Source organism: Balaenoptera acutorostrata, chromosome 5, assembly GCF_949987535.1.
Source record: "Balaenoptera acutorostrata chromosome 5, mBalAcu1.1, whole genome shotgun sequence".
Classification (NCBI taxonomy): Eukaryota; Metazoa; Chordata; class Mammalia; order Artiodactyla; family Balaenopteridae; genus Balaenoptera; species Balaenoptera acutorostrata.
Window position 1 is genome coordinate 55,129,069 of NC_080068.1, and position 19,431 is coordinate 55,148,499.

A 19,431-nucleotide genomic window follows, 5' to 3' on the forward strand; every position below is an offset into this window, starting at 1 on the left:
GGAAGCAGAGAGGTAAATTATAGAGTTTGCCTGCAAAATGATGAAATGTGTTGGAATTCCTTACCCTTATCAGTTTCTAGGGTGAGCACAGTGAATTCTGATAGATATACACAGCTCTGGTAGTCTCGAATTATGATCTCCTTTCCTTCCCTGGACAGCGGGCTTAACAAACCAGAAGACAGTGTAAAGACCCTTTTTTCTTCCCTTTCTTTTAAAACTGGAACCTAGAGAAAGCCCCATTAATGAATTCCCCCCCCCTTTTTTTTCCTGAGACCCTTCTTGACACATTCCAAAGGCCTATAGGTGCTCCCAAAGCTCTCAATAAGCCCCAAAGACCCCTAAAACCAAATTCTTTCAAATCTTTCAGTTTTAGGTCAATAACTAGAGTAAAAAGCCACACAAAATTTCAACTCAAGATACTTCTAATTTCAAAGCTTGTCTTTCCAGGCCTCTGCAGCTTGCCATCTGTAGTTCTACCTCTCCTGCCAATGACCATAGGCCATAGTGTTGCATTGTCTCAGGATAGAGAGGAGGAGAGGGGCTCTGGCAGCATTTTCTGCCTTGGGCTGAGATGTGGCTTCTTCTTCCTATTCTTCTTTAGTCAGGCTATCTACACTGCTCTGAATTCATATGGACTTTTGCTGCTTCTGCATATTTCTCCATTTCCTTCTCTGCTTTCTAGAACTCATTTTAAGTAAGCTGGGGCGAGTGAAATAGGAGTGGGTCAACTGTAAACTTCATTTATCTGAAATTCACATACGTGGAATAGCTCATTCTCTGATAACCCTCACAAATGGAGCATTATCAGTTATACAGTGTGTATGAAGACATGTTTCACATGATTATTTCTTTCAAATTTAATTTTATCATTGAGAAGTAAATTTCAATCATTTCTAGAGAGACATGGATTACAGTAATGACTGAGGAATCTTATTGTGACTCTGAGACACTGCATTTCACAGTGTCACATTTAATGACACATCATTAAAAAAAAAAAATCCTGACCATGAGAGTCCCAGGGATGAAGAGTTTGGAGGATTTTACTGAATTTTAGATAGAGGAAGGTAATGTTGGGTTGATGTAAAAATATAGGACTCTAAACCAACTGGACTGCAAATGTAAGAACAACTTCTCCCAGAAAGCAGCCAGGATTTCTCATTCAGGCAAGAGGAAGATCCTGTCACTTTCCTACTGTTGTCTCAGCATTTCTGGCTGAAACACAGAAGTGCAGAGAGGTACAAAACTGTAAGCAAAAATAATAGAGGAAGTACACATGATGAAGCACATGTATTTGCTCTTTAAAGGAGCAAGATGTGTTTATCTCTTGAGTGGTAGCTCTGTGCTTTCCAGGATATAATAAAATCTAGCATAGAATAGGGGGGAAAGTGAATGCTATCTGTTAGGGTCTACGTTTACTCTATTCCTGGTATTTTCCCTATATTATTACATTTATTCCTCATAAGAACCCCCGGAGGCAGGTATTATTATGAGCCCTACTGTTTAGATATGGAAATGAGCATCAAGGAGCTTTCACTATTTGCTCAAGGCCATGCAGGTAAATAGTAGAATCAAATTTCCAGTTTAGTCTGGGTCCAAAGTCCACAGCTCTTCCACTGTAGACGTGTAGCTCAACCTTACAGGGTTCAGTATTTGTTGAATAAATGACTGAGTGAATAAATAAACTAATATCTTTCACTCTGGCCACTCCAGACAGATCTACCTGAAATGAAGGGGCAGCACAGATCTGTCCTTACTCAAGGTGTAAGAGGCAAGATCCTTAACCTTCTGTATCGTGTCTAAGGACATTCAAGTCATCTCATATTTTCTGAGATATACGTGAAATTGGATTGATCTTCATGTTGTGCGGGGGGAAGATGGGATAGAAATAAGAAAGTAACATTTATTAAATGTCTGCTAAATAATAGACAATGGACACTTTTTCTGTGTTATTTCATGAAATCCTCTTATAAGCTTTATAAAGAAGCCTTATTGTCCCCATCTTTAGAGATGATAATACAGGCTTTGAGAGGTTAAGGAACTTGTCAAAAATATATATCTGATAAGCATATCAGAATTTGAATTCAGGTCAGTGTCACTCCAAGATCTGTACATTGCTGGGGTTTTTTTTGTTTTTGTTTGCTTGTATATTTGATTTACAATATTATGTTAGTTTCAGGTGTTCAGTATTGTTATTCAGTATTTTTATAGATTATACTCCATTAAAAGTTATTACAAGATAATGGTTATAGTTCTTTGTTCTGTACAATATATCCTTGCTGCTTATCTATTTTATACATAGTAGTTCGTATCTCTTAATACCATACTCCTAATTTGCTCTTGCCCTTCCCTTTCCCCTTTGGTAACCACTAGCTTGTGTTCTCTGTCTGTGAATCTGTTTCTGTTTTGCATATACATTCATTTGTATTATTTTTGAGATTCCACATATAAGTGATATCCTACAGTATTTGTCTTTCTCTGTCTGACTTATTTTGCTAAGCATAATATTCTCTAGGTCCAGCCACATTGCTGCAAATGGCAGAATTTTATTCTTTTTTATGGCTCAGTAATATTCTACTGTATATATATATATTATATCTTCTTTATCCATTCATTTGTTGTTGGGCACTTTGGTTGCTTCCATATCTTGGCTATTGTAAATAGTACCTCTGTGAATATCAGGGTGCATATATCTTTTCGAATTAGTGTTTTCATTTTTTTCCAGATATATACACAGCAGTGGAATTGCTGAATCATATGATAGCTCTATTTTAGTTTTTTGAGGAACCTGCATACTGTTTTACATAGTGGTTGTACTAATTTATATTCCCACCAAAATTGTACAAGGGTCACCGTTTTTCCAGATCCTCTCCAACATTTGTTATTTGTAGGCTTTTTGATGATAGCCATTCTGACAGGTATGAGGTGATATCTCATTGTAGTTTTGATTTGCATTTCTCTGATAATTAGAGATGTTGAGCATCTTTTCATGTGCCTGTTAGCCATTTGTATGTCTTTGGGAAAATATCTATTCAGATCTTCTGCCTATTTTTTAATTGAGTTGTTTGTTTTTTTGATACTGAGTTGTATGAGCTGTTTACATACATGCTGTTTACCCTATATCACACTGTCCTTAAGTAGGAAACTGAATCTGAATGGATTATATTAATCAGCATTATTTACTTTGAGACTTTGAAGTGCTTTGAATATGTTATATATTAATTCATAATATTATTTCACAATATTAATTCATAGTAGTTGTTAAAACAGAAGGAAGTCAAGACACATTTGACTCAATTACTCTCATTTTGGTTATGGGATCTCGTACATTAAAACAAAACAAAACAAAAAGACAATCTTCTACCTAAACCCTGGAATTGTAAGTTATGGTGTAAGTGCTCTGCAAGTGTGTATGTTGTGTCACCATGCTGCTTTTCTAGATAGTATCTCCTTATTCATTTCTTAGCTAAATTTCGTCATTTGTACCAATCCTTCAAAGGCAAGAAAACTTACTGATTTGTTTTGGAAGAGCTGGGCAGAACTGGCAGTCTCTGATTGAAGGCCTAAACCAACTTGGAAAAAAATCACATTATTTTCAATTCACATTTCTGCCTGATAGGCAATGTCTGAAAGGTGTCTATGGAGGTAATTACCAGGGAAAATATAGGCTAGAAAAAAGCAAGAAACAGTGGACTATCTTTCCTCCAAAAACCAAAGAAATGAATCAACAGAAAGTAAACCAGTAGAGTCAGCGTACCTTAAATTTTACAGTTTCCATTTAAGAGACCGGTAAAACTGGAGAAGCATTTTGAAGAGTATGATCAAAAAATTTTTGTGAGATAAATATATATTAAGGAATTAGAAAATGTAAATTTGCCAAGCAGTTTCATTTCTCCAGATGATTCTTATAGATATGTAACTGTTAATGATGATTGTAAATGATATAAGACAATAATAATGAATATTAATGAGGTCTTGCAATGTGCTGGACATACAGTAAGCATTGAACATGCATTATGCCATTTAAGGCTTAAGTTCTATCATACTGTCATTCTGAATGGTAACTATGACCAATGTTAAGGTGCAATTGTTCCGTTTAACAGGGCAAGCATCCCTCCTTACTTCCCTTACATCTATCTGTCTTCACTCCTGTATGTTACCTGCCTTGCCTGGGTAGGCATTTTGGCTTTTGAAGCCTGCTCTAAGCCTCACTGCAGCATGCAGGATGACTTTGGCTAAATTGACTTTCCACTTTCTCATTCAGCTTATGACGTAATGGGACTTACACTGTTATAAGTTGTAAGAACAAAATGTGCTTCTTACTTAATGAAAGCAAAATAGGAACAGATGTATTTTCAGGCCTCATGGAGATGGGATGTCATCCAATACCTTGTAATTGCTCTGGTATCCAGCAGCTTCCCAACTCAGTAGGCACTGCAGCTTTCTCTTCTGGTAGCTGTGGCATCTTACAGAAACATAGCTGTTCTCTGTGCTGCTTTTCCTGATCCAGCTAACTAGGTTTACTAACTGCCTCTTCCTAAGTCTCTAGTTTAAATGTCCTAAGAGAGAGGACATGACTGATTTAACTAGTCACTATTCCATATGGGAGCTCTGAACTGGGCAGGACTTTTGAGTCAGGGCAACTCATAGACAGTTGGCCAGAAAAAGTACCCATCCCTAGTCCAGTAAGTTGTGTCCAGGGAGGTATGGTGAAAGTTATGAAGCATGACTAAGGAAATTTTAGAAGGGGAAGTGGGTCTGGCAGGCATTTTGAAGCTCCCAGAAGGGCTTATGACTGTCAGATACCTTTCTTGGCCTGTTCAGTATAAGCTTCTTGACACAATGGTAATATTAAAAAAAGTTAAAACCAGACTATTTTATTAATTTATAACAAGCAGCAGAGCTCTCTCTGGTCAGACTATTCATGATCACTTTACTGTTGCCCCATAGAAAGACCTATATCAAAAGCTAAATCATAATCACATAATTTTTTGTGAACATAAGGTTAGCTGGCAGAAGACTAAGTTAGTCTGGCACATATAGCTAATGAAAGGGTGGATTTGTCACTAGACCTGGAATACATGGAGTTGCTTAGCCACAACCTCCTGCATCTTTCCCATTAGAGATGGCCTTACAAATTGTAATTTTGAAGATTCACTGGGAAGCGCTCCTTCAGTAGGTGACGTTGGCCAGACACTACCGGTGTTTGTGGCTTGCCTTTTTCTTTTTTTAATAAATTTACTTATTCATTTTTGGCTGCATTGGGTCTTTGTCGCTGTGCACAGGCTTTCTCTAGTTGTGGCGAGCGGGGGCTACTCTTCGTTGTGGTGCATGTGCTTCTCATTGCAGTGGCTTCTCTTGTTGCGGAGCATGGGCTCTAGGCATGTGGACTTCAGTAGTTGTGACATGTGGGCTCAGTAGTTGTGGCACACAGGCTTAGTTGCTCCACAGATTGTGGGATCTTCCTGGACCAGGGCTCGAGCCTGTGTCCCCTGCATTGGCAGGTGGATTCTTAACCACTGTGCCACCAGGGAAGTCCCTGTGACTTGCCTTTTTCTAATTTATTTAATTTTTTAAAATATCTAGCTGAAGAATTGTTAATATTTTTCAAAATGATAATACTTTATTTTAATTTTTATTGTAAAAAATAATATATGACTTTCTTTGATACTTCCAGTCACAAGCCCTTGCCTAGCTGAGACTCTACTCTGGTCATTCACTGTGCCATCGTGGTGGAGAGGCCAGAGGTGCAGTGGTCCATGTGCAAATTATCATCCCCCAAGACTGTGATGTGACTGAGCCAAGGCTGGCATTCTAGGGTCTTCCAGGAATAGTATGGCCAATGTGGAGTTTCTGGAGTACGTGGAGCAGAATCTGTGCTGAAGGGAGAGGCCCATTAACATGTTCTCATCCACATCCAGTCCACAGGACTACACATTCTCAGAGTATGGTCTGGGGATACCCAGGGGTCCCAAGATCCTTTTGGGCGTCCTGAATTCAAAACTTTTTAAGATAATAGTTCTAAGATGTTATCCGCCCCCCTTTTTTTTTTTTTTTTTCTGATTTTATTGATTTGAGTCCTCTCCCTCTTTTTCTTGATGAGTCTGGCTAATGGCTTATCAATTTTGTTTATCTTCTCAAAGAACCAACTTTTAGTTTTATTGATCTTTGCTATTGTTTTCTTTGTTTCTATTTCATTTATTTCTGCTCTGATCTTTATGATTTCTTTCCTTCTGCTAACTTTGGGTTTTGTTTGTTCTTCTTTCTCTAGTTTCTTTAGGTGTAAGGTTAGATTGTTTACTTGAGATTTTTCTTGTTTCTTTAGGTAGGCTTGTATAGCTATAAACTTCCCTCTTAGAACTGCTTTTGCTGCATCCCATAGGTTTTGGGTCGTTGTGTTTTCATTGTCATTTGTCTCTAGGTATTTTTTTTATTTCCTCTTTGATTTCTTCAGTGATCTCTTGGTTATTTAGTAACGTATTGTTTAGCCTCCATGTGTTTGTCTTTTTTACGTTTTTTTCCCTGTAATTCATTTCTAATCTCATAGCGTTGTGGTCAGAAAAGATGCTTGATATGATTTCAATTTTCTTAAATTTACTGAGGCTTGATTTGTGACCCAAGATGTGATCTATCCTGGAGAATGTTCCGTGCGCACTTGAGAAGAACGTGTAATCTGCTGTTTTTGGATGGAATGTCCTATATATATCAATTAAATCTATCTGGTCTATTGTGTCATTTAAAGCTTCTGTTTCCTTATTTATTTTCATTTTGGATGATCTGTCCATTGGTGTAAGTGAGGTGTTAAAGTCCCCCACTATGATTGTGTTACTGTCGATTTCCTCTTTTATAGCTGTTAGCAGTTGCCTTATGTATTGAGGTGCTCCTATGTTGGGTGCATATATATTTATAGTCGTTATATCTTCTTCTTGGATTGATCCCTGGATCATTATGTAGTGTCCTTCCTTGTCTCTTGTAACATTCTTTATTTTAAAGTCTATTTTATCTGATATGAGTATAGCTACTCCAGCTTTCTTTTGATTTCCATTTGCATGGAATATCTTTTTCCATCCCCTCACTTTCAGTCTGTATGTGTCCCTAGGTCTAAAGTGGGTCTCTTGTAGACAGCATATATATGGGTCTTGTTTTTGTACCCATTCTGCCAGTCTATGTCTTTTGGTTGGGGCATTTAATCCATTCACGTTTAAGGTAATTATCGATATGTATGTTCCTATGACCATTTTCTTAATTGTTTTGGGTTTGTTTTTGTAGGTCCTTTTCTTCTCTTGTGTTTCTCACTTAGAGAAGTTCCTTTAGCATTTGTTGTAGAGCTGGTTTGGTGGTGCTGAATTCTCTTAGCTTTTGCTTGTCTGTAAAGCTTTTGATTTCTCCATCAAATCTAAATGAGATCCTTGCTGGGTAGAGTAATCTTGGTTGTAGGTTCTTCCCTTTCATTACTTTAATTATATCATGCCACTCCCTTCTGGCTTGCAGAGTTTCTGCTGAGAAATCAGCTGTTAACCTTATGGGAGTTCCCTTGTATGTTATTTGTCGATTTTCCCTTGCTGCTTTCAATAATTTTTCTTTGTCTTTAATTTTTGCCACTTTGATTACTATGTGTCTCGGTGTGTTTCTCCTTGGGTTTATTCTGTATGGGACTCTCTGCACTTCCTGGACTTGGGTGGCTATTTCCTTTCCCATGTTAGGGAAGTTTTCGACTATAATCTCTTCAAATATTTTCTCTGGTCCTTTCTCTCTCTCTTCTCCTTCTGGGACCCCTATAATGCGAATGTTGTTGCGTTTAATGTTGTCCCAGAGGTCTCTTAGGCTGTCTTCATTTCTTTTCATTCTTTTTTCTTTAGTCTGTTCCGCAGCAGTGAATTCCACCATTCTGTCTTCCAGGTCACTTATCCGTTCTTCTGCCTCAGTTATTCTGCTATTGAATCCTTCTAGTGTAGTTTTCATTTGAGTTATTGTATTGGTCATCTCTGTTTGTTTGTTCTTTAATTCTTCTAGGTCTTTGTTAATCATTTCTTGCATCTTCTCAATCTTTGCCTCCATTCTTATTCTGAGGTCCTGGATCATCTTCACTATCATTATTCTGAATTCTTTTTCTGGAAGGTTGCCTATCTCCACTTCATTTAGTTGTTTTTCTGGGTTTTTTTCTTGTTCCTTCATCTGGTACATAGCCCTCTGCCTTTTCATCTTCTCTGTCTTTCTGTAACTGTGGTTTTTGGTCCACAGGCTGCAGGATTGTAGTTTTTCTTGCTTCTCTTATCCTCCCTTTTCACTCTCATTCTCTTCTCTCACAAGTGCACCGTGGAGTTTTCCATAGGCTACATGATGGATGATATAACAGAGGGAATGCAGAAATAGATAGGAGAATCTCCCTATCTTCTCTGAAGTCAGACATTAAAGGGATTTACAACTATGTAAAAACAATGTCATTATTTCTTTCTAAAATTTTTGTTTTGAGAAATGTAGTGATTTTTCATATAAAATTTTTATTTATGTTAACATTTAATTGGTTTGTTATTGTTATTTCAAAATAGTTAATAAACAAATGTTAAAAAATTCTAATTTAAACCACAAAGCCCTTTGGGGTCTTCAATAATTTTTTAGAGGGTAAAGGAGTCCTGACATTGAAAAGACCCCTGCTATAGGCTTCATTTTTTTTTAACATTGCTGTAATTTAAAAATTGGAAAAGACATGTGTTTCCATTATATGATCCTAATTCTGTAAAATTGTAGACACATAGATGCATAGGGAAAAGGCTGGAAAGAAATACACAGAAACAGTGATCATTTTTGTTAGCAAACTGGATGATTTAAAATTTGAAAATATCTGTCTTTTCAAAAGATCGACAATAATGTGAATTCTTTTATTATTAAGATAAAATGATACATTTGATACATTTAAAATATAGGACATGCTGATTCTGTGGTGATGCACAGATGGTAAAGTGAACTAGACTATACTTGGTTAGACATTTAGAATTATTTCTAAGTCTACAAAATTTAGTCTTACAAGAAGTCTACAAAATAGAATTCCTCCCAGTTTTCAAGGAGGATAAAGGCTTTCTAACCTCGAGACGGGTTTCATTTTTTTTCTTTTTGGGCCGTGCCACGCAGCTTATGGAATCTTAGTTCTCTGACCAGTGATCAAACCCATGCCGCCTGCCATGCAAGGGCTCCACTGGACCTCATCTTTTTTTTAACCTCTATTTTCTTTCAGATCTCTTTCAAAGAATTACCTTGTGAGAAAGTTTCTGCAGGGGAGAGGATTGAAAATGAGACAGAAAGTCACAACAAAATGGTAATGTGAATGTGAAGGTAAAACTCTGGGAACCTCCTTTTCAGGATTTTCTCTGCTGCAGTGACTTTTTTTTTTTTAAGATTTATTTATTGATTGATTGATTGCTATTTTGGGTCTTCGTTTCTGTGCGAGGGCTTTCTCTAGTTGCGGCAAGCGAGGGCCACTCTTCATCGCGGTGCGCGGGCCTCTCACTCTCGCGGCCTCTCCTGTTGCGGAGCACAGGCTCCAGACGCGCAGGCTCAGTAGTTGTGGCCCACGGGTCTAGTTGCTCCGCGGCATGTGGGATCTTCCCAGACCAGGGCTCGAACCCGTGTCCCCTGCATTAGCAGGCAGATTCTCAACCACTGCGCCACCAGGGAAGCCCCTGCAGTGACTTTTAATTACATTAATTCCTATTAAATTGCTTCCACATAATCTGTAGTTAATCAGACTCCTCCTCATGGATTTAATTAAATGCATCCATCTGGTCATTTGTTAACACCCACTGGGTGATTTCTATGAACTAGGCAGTGGGCTCTGACGCTGAGATTACAAGGCTGAATAATCATGGTCCCTTTCCTCTCTAACAGTTTGTGAGAGAATCAGACGTACATAGAACTAATTAAAGTTTGGTCTGACAAGAGGGATGTGCCAAGAACTATGCTATCATATAAAATTTAGAAGTTGGTTCATTTACTCAGCCAGAATTTACTGAGTTCTATCTTTGTGCAAAGTATAGTGATAGAGGATATAGCCTGGCAAATAATTCTGCTTTCCAGAAGCTTGCATTTCAGTTGGGGAGGCAATAATGCACACACACTTAAGATCAGCAGTGGTAGTTCAAGTCAGTAGGAGACTAAATTTCAACTACTGATAGTAAAGAGAGTCATAGGATTTCAAAGAAGAGACCTTCAAAGGCAGGAGCAGTTTCGAAAATCTAATTGCAAAGCTCTCTGAATGAGCCTTGAAGAGCAGATAGAACCACAGGGCGGAGAGGAGGGACAAGGTGTCTGAGGGTAGAGGTGGCAAATAGTGTACATTTTTTCTTCTCCTCAGACCTGAAGTCCTCTTTTTACATAAATATTTCCTTTCCTGAAATTAAATTCACTCTGTAACCTACATGCAAACGTAATTTAAAAACTAAATTACATTAAATATACATATAATATCCTTACTGCAATTTAAAGGAGAAGGAAAAGTATAATAAGCAGTGTGCATTCCAATATATAACACGTGAGCACGACTACACAAGAAGCCAAAATGAGGTAGTCAGATGTTTGTACCTACTTGTAATGACTAAGAATTTAGAAGTAAAATTAAAAGCCATGCTGAATAAGAAGTAGAGGAAAATGAAAGAGCAGAGGTACAGTAGACACTAGAATAAAAACTAGTGTTAGGATAAGTAATGACAGACTAGACCTGTCTATATATGATAAGAGAAAGTGGGAAATAACCGTAACTGCAGTAGGGATAACATGTCAAGACTACTTACAGACTGTTGAAGTGAGAAAATGAGGAAGTGTGATCTTCTTGCAAATGAGCTGTACCTTATTTACAAGTGTGTGTCAAAATAATTTCTTGTGTTTCATGGGACAGAGATGAGACAGAATAGTTCAGTAAACAAATTCTATTTTAAAACCACATGTTGAGGTACACATTCTGTCTTGAATATACAAAGGGACCACGGAGACCATATACTTTGATAGTCAACGGGGAATTAGAGACCTACTGAGAAAATAAATAGTAAATCAAGGGACAATAGAGAAATTTTGTGGCAGATCTCTGGGGTCTATAAGGTTGAAAAGAAAGTTAGATTGAAGAACAATGGGCAATTTCAAGAAATTTCAAGTTGTAATTTTTATAACATACATAATAAGAAACCATTATGCCCCAAAGTAAAATGATAGAATTATTAATAAAACGTGGTAAGCTCTTTGCACTTCATGTATCTCAATTAACATTAATGGTGTCTAAAATCTCCACTGTAAAATATTGGCAAGCAGCAGCTATAAATATAGATGGTACCACTGTGGATCATTGGCTCAAATGCCATGAATGGTGCTTGCCTTTAGGGACTTGATTTTCCACAATGGTTAACAACTCTCCGAAAAGTTTGAGCAAAAACAAAGCATACTGTTTCCATGATTAAAAGGAAGGTGCAGGCCTAAAATATTCTGTGTATATTAACATTCAAAAAGAGTTGGATCCTAGGTTTGGATAAGCAAATTGTTTTATTTAACTCCATGAAAGTCTGATGGGGCATTTGAAAGGCATGCAAGATGTGAACCAAATCTTTCTCATTTGGCACTTCCCCATGTATTGCAGAGCATTTAGCAGCACTGGCCTTTGCCACTGCACATCAATAGCAGCTTTCATCATTGTGACAGCAAAAAATGCCTGCAAAAATTGTCAGAATACCCCCAAAGGTTTGTCCTATCTCCATTACAAGGTTCTGTTGCTATACAGCAGTGAAAAAGGCTTAGGCTAAGTTCAGTTGCTGCAAAACTAATGCAATATAGTGGATTTGAAGGAGAGTGAGGACGCCTTCTGTTCAGTAGAGCCAACTGGTAGAGACTTTTAAATCAAAGCCTGCAGAGTTTATTCAAAGTCTTGAGAAGTTACTGGAATGTTCTAATGGCTTAACTTACTCTGAAATTCACACTTCTTTAGTTTTTCATGTTTCATGTAATTTTTATACTGTCATAGCTCAAAAGGATCAAACCCCTTGGGTAAAAAAACAGTGAGCTTGCAAGTTGTATTGACTCACTAGTAGATGTTTAAGCAGAGTCCAAATCCCAATTGTCTGTCATGGCCATTTGTGGTTAAAACATCAATTATAGGGAATGTTTATTTAAGGGATGTCATTCCTGGAATATCATGTCTGTTTACCACATCAAATAGGTAATTACTTGTTATGTAATGAAGGGGGTAAGGAACTTCCCTGCTGGTCCAGAGGTTAAGACTCTGTGCTTCCAATGCTAGGGGCACGGGTTCAATCCCTGGTTAGGGAACTATGATCCCACATGCTGTGCAGTGCAGCCAAAATAAAAACAAAAAAAAAAAAAAAAGAAGGGGGTAAGAATAGAGCATCTCTAGAATTTTCGTTTCATGGAATTTTATAGTCTTGCAATGATTCCAATCTTGAAATCATGTCTTAAGTTAGGAAAGGATCAAGAACATACCTGACTTTTCTTGGGGCAGCTGACCACATTTTTACCCCAGACTGCTCATGGTTTTGGGTCACTTTTCTCCCGTGTTTCTTTTTTTTTTTTTTTTTTTTAATTTATTTATTTTATTTATTTTTGGCTGTGTTGGGTCTTCGTTTCTGTGCGAGGGCTTTCTCTAGTTGTGGCAAGCGGGGGCCACTCTTCATCACGGCGCGCGGGCCTCTCACTATCGCGGCCTCTCTTGTTGCGGAGCACAGGCTCCAGATGCGCAGGCTCAGTAATTGTGGCTCACGGGCCCAGCCGCTCCGCGGCATGTGGGATCTTCCCAGACCAGGGCTCGAACCCGTGTCCCCTGCATTAGCAGGCAGACTCCCAACCACTGCGCCACCAGGGAAGCCCTCTCCCGTGTTTCTAGGTCTCTTACTTTATGCTGTCTTAGTCTAGGGAAATTTGAAGCTTAAATATTTTAGTATCTTCCAGAGAGTATTGTAGAAAGGTGCCCCTGATTTTCACAGAAACATGTTATTTTCATAGCCCAGCATGAATACATACCAATCATCCTTTCTAGGCAGAGTGGACGTTTTGTCTTGAGTCCTAGGCCCAAGGAATCTTCTGGGACTTGGTAATTTCCTGGAGAAAAGTATAGGACAATTTCAAGGACAGGGATTATATCTTATTTCTTTTGTATTTCCAGCACCTAGGATGATGTCTAGCACATAATAGGTGTTCAGTAAGTGTCTTTTGATTGAACGAATGAGGGACAAGTGTGTAGGATAGTTGCTGTGCTTTGTGATTTTCCAGGTTTTTCCTCAATTTGGTCTTCGTCTGTTTATGCTGTCTGGCCAGCAGAGGGAGTCCAAGATCCACCTCAGGATTAGAGAACAAAGTGGGGAAAGGAGGAAATTTCTAGCCATAGAAAAGCAACTGTCAAAAAAGGAAACAGATAAAGTTGAAATTGCCAAGAGGGCTTAATTTAAATCTTTCAAGAAAAGATTACTTTTGGAGTGTTAACTCATCTTGATACCATGTGGATAATATATTTGAGGAAAATATCTATTTTTATATGATTTTGAAACATGGAACTACCAAAATGCTTAAAGATGAAAATAGAGATTGCCCAGAACTAACTTTGACTCATGTTTGGCTGTATCTACTTTTGTTTCAGATACCTAATATATAGAATGTAAGCCCCTCAAGGAAAGGGATCTTTGTATTACTTACTAAATTATTCCAAGCAACTATTAGAATACTGCCTGGTACATACAGGCACTAAATAAACTGTTGAATCAATTAATAATTAAAATTATACTGTACATACAGTTTGCATTATTTTTAAATTTAACATTATATTATCCATCAATGGAAGGATGGATAAAGAAGATGTATATATACATACATGTATATATATGTATAAATTTATTTATATATATACACACACATGCATTATTGTGTGATGAAATCTTATTAAACCATGAGAAAGAAGGAAATCCTGTCATTTGTGACAACATGGATGGCCCTTGAGGGCATTATGCTAAGTTAGACAGAGAAAGACAAATACTGCATGGTATCACTTATATGTGGAATCTAAAAAAAATGTCAAATTCATTGAGCAGAAAAGTGGTTGCCAGGGACTGGGTGCTGGTGGGGGAAATAGGGAGAGGCTGGTAAAAGGGTACAAACTTTCAGCTATAAGATGAATAAGGTCTCAGGATCTAATGTATAGTCATCAGTGATGACTATAGTTGATAAGACTGTATTGTATAACTGAAATTTGCTAAGAGAGTAGAACTTAAATATTCTCACAAAAGAAAAAGAAAAAGATAGGATGTGTTAATTAACTGGATGAGGGAATCTTTTTTTAAAATTTTTTTATTGGAGTATAGTTGCTTTACAACGTTGTGTTAGTTTCTGCCGTACAGCAAAGTGAATCAGCTATACGTATACATATATCTCTTAATTTTTGGATTTCCTTCCCATTTAGGTCACCACAGAGCATTGGGTAGAGTTCCCTGTGCTATACAGTAGGTTCTCATTAGTTATCTACTTTATACATAGTAGTGTATGTATGTCAATCCCAATCTCCCAATTCATCCCACTCCCTGCTTCCCCCTTTGGTGTCCATACGTTTCTTCTCTACATCTGTGTCTCTACTTCTGCCTTGCAAACAGGTTCATCTGTACCATTTTTCTAGAGTCCACATATATGCATTAATATACGATATTTGTTTTTTCTTTCTGACTTACTTCACTCTGTATGATAGTCTCTAGGTCCATCCACATCTTTACAAATGACCCAATTTTGTTCCTTTTATGACTGAGTAATATTCCGTTGTATATATGTACCACATCTTCTTTATCCATTCCTCTGTTGATGGACATTTAGGTTGCTTCCATGTCCTGACTCTTATAAATAGTGCTGCAATGAACATTGGGGTGCATGTGTCTTTTTGAATTATGGTTTTCTCTGGGTACATTCCCAGTAGTGGGATTGCTGGGTCATATGGTAGTTTTATTTTTAGTTTTTTAAGGAATCTCCATACTGTTCTCCATAGTGGCTGTATCAATTTACATTCCCACCAACAGTGCAGGAGGGTTCCCTTTCCTCCACACCCTCTCCAGCATTTACAGTTTATAGATTTTTTGATGGTGGCCATTCTGACTGGTGTGAGGTGATATCTCATTGTACTTTTGATTTGCATTTCTCTAATGATTAGTGATGTTGAGCATCTTTTCATGTGTTTGTGGGCCATCTGTATGTCTTCTTTGGAGAAATGTCTGTTTAGGTCTTCTGCCCATTTTTGGATTGGGTTGTTTGTTTTTTTGATATTGAGCTGCATGAGCTGTTTGTGTATTTTGGAGATTAATCCTTTGTCAGTTGCTTCATTTGCAAATATTTTCTCTTATCCTGAGGATTTTTTCCATCTTGTTTATGGTTTCCTTTGCTGTGCAAAAGCTTTTAAGTTTCATTAGTTTCCATTTGTTTATTTTTGTTTTTATTTTCATTACTGTAGGAGGTGGGTCAAAAAAGATCTTGCTGTGGTTTATGTCAGAGTGTTCTTCCTATGTTTTCCTCTAAGAGTTTTGTAGTGTCCAGTCTTACATTTAGGTCTTTAATCCATTTTGAGTTTATTTTTGTGTATGGTGTTAGGGGGTGTTCTAATTTCATTCTTTTACATGTAGCTGTCCAGTTTTCCCAGCACCACTTATTGAAGAGACTGTCTTTTCTCCACTGTATACTCTTGCCTCCTTTGTCATAGATTAGGTGACCATAGGTATGTGGGTTTATCTCTGGGCTTTCTATCCTGTACCATTGATCTATATTTCTGTTTCTGTGCCAGTGCCATACTGTCTTGATTACTGTAGCTTTGTAGTATAGTCTGAAGTCAGGGAGCCTGATTCCTCTGGCTCCATTTTTCTTTTTCAAGATTGCTTTGGCTATTTGGGGTCTTTTGTGTTTCCATACAAATTGTAAACTTTTTGTTCGAATTCTGTGAAAAATGCCATTGGTAATTTGATAGGGATTGCATTGAATCTGTTGGTTGCTTTGGGTAGCATAGTCATTTTCACAATATTGATTCTTCCAATCCAAGAACATGGTATATCTCTCCATCTGTTTGTGTCATCTTTGATTTCTTTCATCAGTATCTTATAGTTTTCTAAGTACAGGTGTTTTGCTTCTTTACATAGGTTTATTCCTAGGTATTTTATTCTTTTTGTTGCAGTGGTAAATGGGATTGTTTCTTTAATTTCTCTTTCTGATCTTTCATTGTTAATGTATAGGAATGCAAGAGATTTCTCTGCATTAATTTTGTATCCTTCAACTTTACCAAATTCATTGATTAGCTCTAGTAGTTTTCTGGTGGCATCTTTAACATTTTCTCTGTATAGTATCATGTCATCTGCAAACAGTGACAGTTTTACTTCTTCTTTTCCAATTTGTATTCCTTTAATTTCTTTTTCTTCTCTGATTGCCATGGCTACTTCCAAAACTATGTTGAATAATAGTGGTGTGAGTGGACATCCTTGTCTTGTTCCTGATCTTAGAGGAAATGCTTTCAGTTTTTCACCATTGAGAATGATGTTTGCTGTGGGTTTATCATTATGACCTTATTATGTTGAGGTTGTTTCCCTCTATGCCCACTTTCTGGAGAGTTTTTATCATAAATCAGTGTTGAATTTTGTCAAAAGCTTTTTCTGCATCTATTGAGATGATCATATGGTTTTTATTCTTCAATTTGTTAATATGGTGTATCACATTGATTGACTTGTGTATATTGAAGAATCCTTGCATCCCTGGGATAAATGTTGTTGGATTCCATTTGCTAGTATTTTGCTGAGTATTTTTCATCTATGATCATCAGTGATATTGGCCTGTAATTTTCTTTATTTGTGATATCTTTGTATGGTTTTGGTATCAGGGTGATGCTGGCCTTGTAGAATGAGCTTGGGAGTATTCCTCTCTCTGCAATTTTTGGGAAGAGTTTGAGAAAGATAGGTGTTAGCTCTTCTCTAAATATTTGATAGAATTTGCCTATGAAGCCTTCTGGTCCTGGACTTTTGTTTGATGGAAGATTTTAAATCACAGTTTCAATTTCATTACATGTGATTGGTCTGTTCATATTTTCTATTTCTCCCTAGTTCAGTCTTGGAAGGTTGAACCTTTCTAAGAATTTGTCCATTTCTTCCAGGTTGTCCATTTTATTGGCATATAGTTTGCTTGCAGTAGTCTCTAATGATCCTTTGTATTTCTATGGTGTCAGTTGTAACCTCTCCTTTTTCATTTCTAATTTTATTGATTTGAGTCCTCTCCCTTTTTTTCTTGATGGGTCTGGCTAAAAGTTTATCAATATTGTATATCTTCTCAAAGAACTAGCTTTTAGTTTCATTGATCTTTGCTATTGTTTTCTTCATTTCTATTTCATTTATTTCTGCACTGATCTTTATGATTTCTTTCCTTCTGCTAACTTTGGGGTTGTTTTGTTCTTCTTTCTCTAATTGCTTTAGGTGTAAGGTTAGGTTGTTTATTTGAGATTTTTCTTGTTTCTTGAGGTAGGATTGTATTGCTATAAACTTCCCGCTTAAAACTGCTTTTGCTGCATCCCATAGGTTTTGGGTTGTTGTATTTTTGTTGTCATTTGTTTCTAGGTATTTTTTGATTTCCTCTTTGATTTCTTCCATGATCTCTTTGTTATTTAGTAGCATACTGTTTTTCCTCCATGTGTTTGAGTTTTTACAGGTTTTTTTCCCTGTAATTTATTTCTAATCTCATAGCATTGTGGTTGGAAAAGATGCTTGATACAATTTCAATTTTCTTAAATTTACCAAAGCTTGATTTGTGACCCAAGATGTGATCTATCCTGGAGAATGTTCCATGTGCACTTAAGAAGTAAGTGTATTCTGCTGTTTTTGGGTGGAATGTCCTATAAATGTCAGTGAAGTCCATCTTGTTTAATGTATCATTTAAAGCTTGTGTTTCCTTATTTATTTTCATTTTGGATGATCTATCCATTAGTGAAAATGGGGTGTTAAAGTCTGCTACTCTGATTGTGTTACTGTTGATTTCCCCTTTTATGGCTGTCAGCATTTGCCTTATGTATTGAGGTGCTCCTATGTTGGGTGCATAAATATTTACAATTGTTATATCTTCTTCTTGGGTTGATCCCTTGATCATTATGTAGTGTCCTTCTTTGTCTCTTGTAATAGTCTTTATTTTAAAGTCTATTTTGTCTGATATAGAATTACTACTCCAGCTTTCTTTTGATTTCCATTTGCATGGAATATCTTTTTCCATCCCCTGACTTTCAGTCTGTATGTGTCCCTAGGTCTGAAGTGGGTCTCTTTTAGACAGCATATGTATGGGTCTTGTTTTTGTATCCATTCAGCCAGTCTACGTCTTTTGGTTGGAGCATTTAATCCATTTACATTTAAAGTAATTATCGATATGTATGTTCCTATTACCATTTTCTTAACTGTTTTGGGTTTGTTCTGGTAGGTCTTTTTCTTCTCTTGTGCTTCCTGCCTAGAGAAGTTCTTTTAGCATTTGCTGCAAAACTGGTCTGGGGGTGCTGAATTCTCTTAGCTTTCGCTTGTCTGTGAAGCTTTTGATTTCTCCGTCAAATCTGAAAGAGATCTTCGGTGGGCAGAGTAATCTTGGTTGTAAGTTTTTCCCTTTCATCACTTTAAATATATTCTGGCACTCCCTTCTGGCCTGCAGAGTTTCTGCTGAAAGATCAGCTGATAACCTTATGGGGATTCCCTGGTATTTTATTTGTTGTTTTTCCCTTGCTGCTTTTAATATTTTTTCTTTGTGTTTAATTTTTGTTGGTTTGATTAATATGTGTCTCAGCGTGTTTCTCCTTGGGTGTAGCTCTCTGTGCTTCCTGGATTTGATTGACTATTTCCTTTCCCATATTAGGGAAGTTTTTGACTGTAATCTTTTCAAGTATTTTTTCAGACCCTTTCCTTTTCTCTTTTTCTTCTGGGACCCCTATAATTCGAATGTTGGTGCATTTAATGTTGTTCCAGAGGTCTCTGAGAGTGTCCTCAATTCTTTTCATTCTTTTTCTTTATTCTGCCCCGTGGCACTTATTTTCACCTTCTATCTTCCAGCTCCCTTATTCGCTCTTTTGCCTCAGTTATTCTGCTATTGATTCCTTCTAGTGTAATTTTCATTTCAGTTATTGTGTTGTTCATCACTGTTTGTTTGTTCTTTAGTTCTTCTAGGTCCTTGTTAAACATTTCTTGTATTTTCTCGATCTGTGCCTCCATTCTATTTCTGAGATTTTGGATCATCTTTACTATCATTACTCTGAATTCTTTTTCAGATAGATTGCCTATTTCCACTTCATTTATTTGGTCTTGTGGGTTTTTAGCTTGCTTCTTTGTCTGCACATATTTCTCTGTCATCTCATTTTGTCTAACTTACTGTGTTTGAGGTCTCCTTTCTGCAGGCTGCAGGGTTGTAGTTCCTCTTGCT